This window comes from Sorex fumeus, unplaced genomic scaffold (genome assembly GCF_029834395.1).
Source record: "Sorex fumeus unplaced genomic scaffold, SorFum_2.1 ptg000024l, whole genome shotgun sequence".
NCBI classification, from domain to species: Eukaryota; Metazoa; Chordata; class Mammalia; order Eulipotyphla; family Soricidae; genus Sorex; species Sorex fumeus.
The window spans coordinates 17,519,909-17,525,750 of NW_026606081.1; the positions used below are offsets into that span (position 1 = coordinate 17,519,909).

The window sequence follows — 5,842 nt, forward strand, 5'->3', positions numbered from 1 at the left end:
GTGGGAGTGTTGCCCTTGCGGCATCCTGCAGGTCTGTGGTGGCCGTGGTCCTTCCACCCCGTGACTGCAGTGGCCATGGCCCTTCTACTCGGTGACTGCGGTGACGGTGATCCAGCTGCCTGGTGGCCGCAGTCCTTCTGCCCCGTGTCCTGGCCCCTCCTCTCGTGGACCCCGAGGCTCCCTAGCAAAGGAAGGAAGGCGGCTCACAGGCTCTGTGCTGCCACCCCAGCCCCTCGTGAGCGCCCCCGACAGGTGGCACAGAGACCCTCAGGGAGGCCCCGCCCCTAGGAGCCAGTCTGGACTTCCCGGCTAAGTGTGACTCTGCCCCTGTCCCTCTTCCCCTTCCATGGTCACTGCTCAGGTACTTTCCTGAGACCTTGTTCGAGGTGACACTTGGTGCTGATGGGCTGCTTAGAAAGCACCTAACTGGGCTGGTGGCTTTCAAGACGCTGCTCTGAGGTGACTGCCCTGCTTTGAAGCTCTGCTTCGGGGCCCCTCGGGGTGTAGAGAAAGAGGCTCCTCCCTGGCCTGGGTGGCACCAGCTGGCCCTCCTGTCCTCCAGTCTCTCTCACACGACACTTGGATGCCTGCCCCTTCCTCTGCTCCAGCGAAGTTTCCTATTGATGGAACAACACACAATAATATGACCAGAGGCCAGGAGAACTCTGTGCTGTGAAAGTCAGCCTCAAGACCAACTTTTCACTGGAATTGTCAATTTTATTGATATGTTAATTTATATTTGGTTTTTGGGCTTTGGGCCACACCCAGCAGTATTCAGGGTTTACTCCTGCGTCTGTACTCAGCTATCACTTCTGAGGTGCTCAGAGGACCAAATAGTGTCCTGGGAACTAAACCCAGGTTGACCACGTGTAAGGCAAGTGCCCTCTCCCTTGTACTATTGCTCCAGCCCTGGAATAGTAAATTTTCATCTAATGTTCATAAAAAAGAACAATCAATATTAATCACACCATGATTATTATGTCCTCTGTCTTAGTTTTCTTCTGGTTTTATGTCTGCATAGCCAGTGTGCTGTTGTACAATTCTTAAAGAAAATCTTGATTTGTGGGTCCAGCACCACCTCCCCAACCCCCCACCCCACCCCCACACACAATCTCTAAGGGCACTTTGGAGAGAAGCTGAGACTGGAGATAAAAAAGAAAATAGGAATGTGTAAATAAAGTAACAGAAGAGGAAAGAAAATTAAAAAGTGGTGTTCTGGGAGGCTTTCAACAACCACTTTTTCCTTCATTGCTAATTGCCTGTTACTGTGTCCCCCTAACCGTCCCTCCGCCACCTCCTGTATCTTTTATTTTTTTTTATTTCATTTTATTTTTTTTGGGGGGGGGTCATACCTGGAGATACTCAGGGGTTACTCCTGGCTCTGCACTCAGGAATCACTCCTGGTGGTGCTCGGGGGACTATATGGGATGACGGGAATCGAACCTGGATTGTCCGCATGCAAGGAAAATGCCCTCCCCGCTGTGCTATTGCTCCAGCCCTCCTGTGTCTTTTAAACATAGTGTCTAGGGCAGCTCATGGCTGGACGTGCTCCCTTGCCTAAGAGCCAGCAGACTCCTCTGTGATGGACTCCGGGAGCTACACAGGAGACAACTTAAAAACAATTGTAATTATGCAGCTTGAGGATAGTACAGCAAGCAGGGCACTTGCCTTGCACGCAGATGACCCAGGTTCCATCCCTGGCATCCCATATGGTCCCCTAAGCACCTCCAGGAGTGATTCCTGAGTGCAGAGCCAGGAGGAACCTCTGAACATCACCTGTCACAATGTCACTGTCCTCCCGTTGTTCATCGATTTGCTTAAGCAGGCCCAGTAACGTCTCCATTGTGACACTTGTTACCATGTTTTGCATATTGAATACATTATGGGTAGCTTGCCAGGCTTTGCTGTGTGGGCGAGATACTCTCAGTAGCTTGACGGACTCTCCGAGAGGGGTGGAGGAATCAAACCCGGGTCGGCCTGGTCGGCCAGGTTGGCCGTGTGCAAGGCAAATACCCTATCCACTGTGCTAACGCTCCAGCGCAATATCACCAGAAACAAACAAATTAAAACATTGTAGTTATGAGAGTTTTTGGAGAGTGAGGCTGGATCCTGTAGGGTTCTGGGTGTCTCAGCCCTTCCTTGCAGTACGGCACCAGTGTGGCTACTCTTCGGCTTTTCTGAGACTGTTGAACTGGGCTAAAATTGGTTCTGTTCCTCCTGGCTTATGACCTGCCTTCAAGTCCCTGGTTCTGCCTCATGCTTGTCCTGGGTTCCAAAAGGGGCCTCAGAAACTCCTGTTAAAAAACATAGTTGAACAACACCCAAAAGGAGAGAGAGAACACAGGGGATTGCCCTGCCACAGAGACAGGGGAGATGGGGGGATGGGGGTGGGAGGGATATTATCCATGGTGGTAGAAAATGGGCACTGGTGGAGGGATGGGTATCTGATCATTGTATAATTGAAACCAAAGCACAAAAAATTGTAAATCTACAATTTAAAAAAAAAATAAAATAAAATAAAGGGGAAAAAAAAAAAAAACATAGTTGAGTGCCGGAAGGGGCCTGTGCCTGGCGTAGACATGAGGAAACAGAAGAAGACCAGGAAATATGCGACCATGAAGCGAATCCTCCGAGACCAGAGGCTGAAAGAAGAGGACAGATTAAAACCTAAAAAGAAAGTAAAGAAAGATCCCAGTGCCCTTAAGGAAAGAGAAGTCGCCCAGCACCCTTCCTGCTTATTTTTCCAATATAACACACAGCTGGGCCCACCGTACCATATCCTGGTTGATACCAACTTTATCAACTTCTCCATTAAAGCCAAACTGGACTTAGTACAATCAATGATGGACTGTCTGTATGCCAAGTGTATCCCTTGTATAACTGACTGTGTCATGGCTGAGATTGAAAAATTGGGGCAGAAGTATTGAGTAGCTCTCAGGATTGCCAAGGATCCAAGATTTGAATGATTACCATGCACACACGAAGGAACCTCAGCAGGTGACTGCTTAGTACAAAGAGTAACTCAGCACAAACGTTACACTGTGGCCACTGTTGACCAAGACCTTAAAAGAAGAATTCTAAAGATCCCTGGAGTTCCTATCACGTACATTTCTAATCATAGGTATAACATTGAGTGGATGCTGGATGATTACGGAGCCCTTCGGTTCTAGTTCTTGAAGGTAAAAGTTCTGCTTGCCTTCAACTTTCTTTGTTGCTGGTTCACTAAACATGCACTAGCACATGTGTATAAATTATCATTCCACTCACCCATTTGCTCTGTCTTGAGCCGAGAATGGTTAAGTACATTCGCTTTTTTTTTTCTTTTTGGGTCACACCCAGCGATGCTCAGGGGTTACTCCTGGCACATGCACTCAGGAATTACTCCTGGCGGTGCTAGGGGGACCATACGGGATGCTGGGAATCGAACCTGGATCGGCCATGTTGGATGTGTGTAAGGCAAACGACCTACCCGCTGTGCTATTGCTCCAGCCCCTACATTCGCTTTTTGATGTTTTGAAAATACTTTGGGAGCCAGAGTGATAGTACAGTGAGTAGCACATTTGCGTTGCACTCAGTCAACCTAGGTTTGATTTCTGGCACCCCACATGGAGTGATCGCCAGGAGTGATCCCTGGACACAGAGCTAGGAGTAAGCCCTAGTACAGCAGGTGTGACCTAAAAACAAAAAAACACAATCAAAATGTTATTTTGTATCATTACAAATTTTGTTTGCATATTTTTATAAATCCTGGTTGCTTACATAAAAAAAATAAAATAAAATAAAACCATAGTTGAGGGGCTAGAGCAATAGTACAATGGGTAGGGCATTTGCCTTGAACACGGCTGGCCCAGGTTTAATCCCTGGCTTCCCATATGGTCCCCCAAGCACCTCCAGGAGTAATTCCGTGAGTGCAGAGCCAGGAGCAACCCCTGAGCATCGCTGGGTGTGACCCAAAAAGCAAAAAAATGAAAACAAAAACAAAAAAAATAGTTGAGGGGCGATAATACAGTAGGGAGGGTGTTTGCCTTGCACATGGCTGGCCCAGGTTCAATCCCTGGCATCCCATATGGTCCCCCGAGCACTGTCAGGAGTAATTCCTGAGTGTAGAGCCAGGAGTAACCCCTCAGCATTGCTGGGTGTGATCCAAAAAGCAAACCCCAAACAAAACAAAAATATAAACCCCCCCAAAAAACAAAAACAAACAAGCAATGTTTAGGGCTTACTCCTGGCTCTGCACTCAAGGATCACCCCTGGCTCTGCTCTGGGACCATGTGGGATGCCAGGGATCAAACCTGGGTCAGCCATGTGCTACACAAACGGTCGCCCCTATTCTCTGTACTGTCACTCTGGCCTCTCTCTCTCTTTCAGAGTTTTATATCTGTTATCCTGTTGGCTGAGTTTCTAATTTTATTTCTTAAGGTTCTATTTGTTCATCAACTGGGCCTGGTTAATTTTGATGTTGTTTTATATTTCTTTAAACATGCTCCCACTTTAAACAAAAACTATTATTACCAAAATGGAAAGAGCTCCGCTTTGCTCCTTCATGTGCTGGATCTCAGGCAAGAAGAAAAAGTCCAGCTCAAAGTAGGAAACTATAAATATTTGTTTTAAAGTTAAATCTTTATAATCTCTGTTGGGCAGAGGCTGTTATTGTTTCTGCTGGCACTTACTGATGGCAACTTGTGTCCTTGGGTATTTTTTGAAATTTTTTTCTCATTATGAGCTCACGTTTCTTGGAACCTTATGTGGGAAAACTCTGTGTCCTGAGCTGAGCGTGTTTTCCTTTGGAAAGCTTCTGTATTTGCTCCTTCCAGATGTCCTGGAGGCATGAACAACTCTGGGCCCTGTGACATTCTAGGTCTGGGGTTGTGGTAGCTTGCTGGGTCACTGGCACAAGACCTAGGTCTGCAGGGGCTGTCGGGGGCTTAGGAGCTGTCACAGGAGCTCCAACTGTTGTTTTCACCTAGGAGTGAGACAGGGTTTCTACCATTCCTTCTGCAGAGGAAATGGAAGTTTGTGCAGGTATACAGTCGGAATAGGATACAGTTCGGGGAGGTATGCTGCCCTGCAGGATTTTGGAGCCCTCTGCTCTCATTCCCTACCAAATATCTTCAAATGATTTGCATTGATGTAGGAGCCAGCCATAAATCTTACCAGGGTATCCCAGTCCTGAGAGCCAGTCTTGACAGGATGCTAGGGAAGACACAGAAAAGGAACTGGGGCAGAAATCTGGTTCTTTTGGAAAATGCCTCTGTGAGTTCACCATCGAATACCCTGTGACTGAAGGCAGCCAGGCAGGGACCCAGAGAGTGAACAGAAAGAGCAGGTAACCTGGAACCTCCCTGGCCCTTGATGCTAGGGCGAGCATGACCTTCTGGGCCTGAAGACTGATGCTTTACTTTCTTCTAGAATTTTCCTTCCTGAACTCAGGACTACACACCGATTCTGGGAAATGGAGCCCCAGCTCATCTAAGACGACTCAGCACCGCCACCCAAAGAGTCGGGGAGACCGCGGGTAGTGCTTTCCTCCCATCTCTGACCCGAGGAGCTGCATACCCAAGACTCTTAGTACGATATTAGCTGCTCGACCTCCCTGTCACAGTGGTACCAAGTTGTGGGAAGTTGTATACGTCTTGTGTTTGTGTGACGTGCACTAATCTTATTAAGAATATTGATCTCAGAAACAAAGGTAAACAGTAGTTTTCCAGCTATAACTCCTGCAACTTTTTTTTTTTGGTTTTGGGGTCCTACCCAGCGATAATTCAGGGGTCACTCCTGGCTCTGCACTCAGGAATCACTCATGGCGGTGCGTGGGGAACCATATGGGATGCTGGGGGTTGAA

General features: G+C 47.8%; 1 pseudogene; it reads left to right on the plus strand.

Moving 5' to 3' along the window:
* The first annotated feature begins 2,579 nt into the window (after window positions 1–2,579).
* Window positions 2,580–3,309, plus strand: LOC130023563 (rRNA-processing protein FCF1 homolog; annotated as a pseudogene).
* Window positions 3,310–5,842: the final 2,533 nt, after the last annotated feature.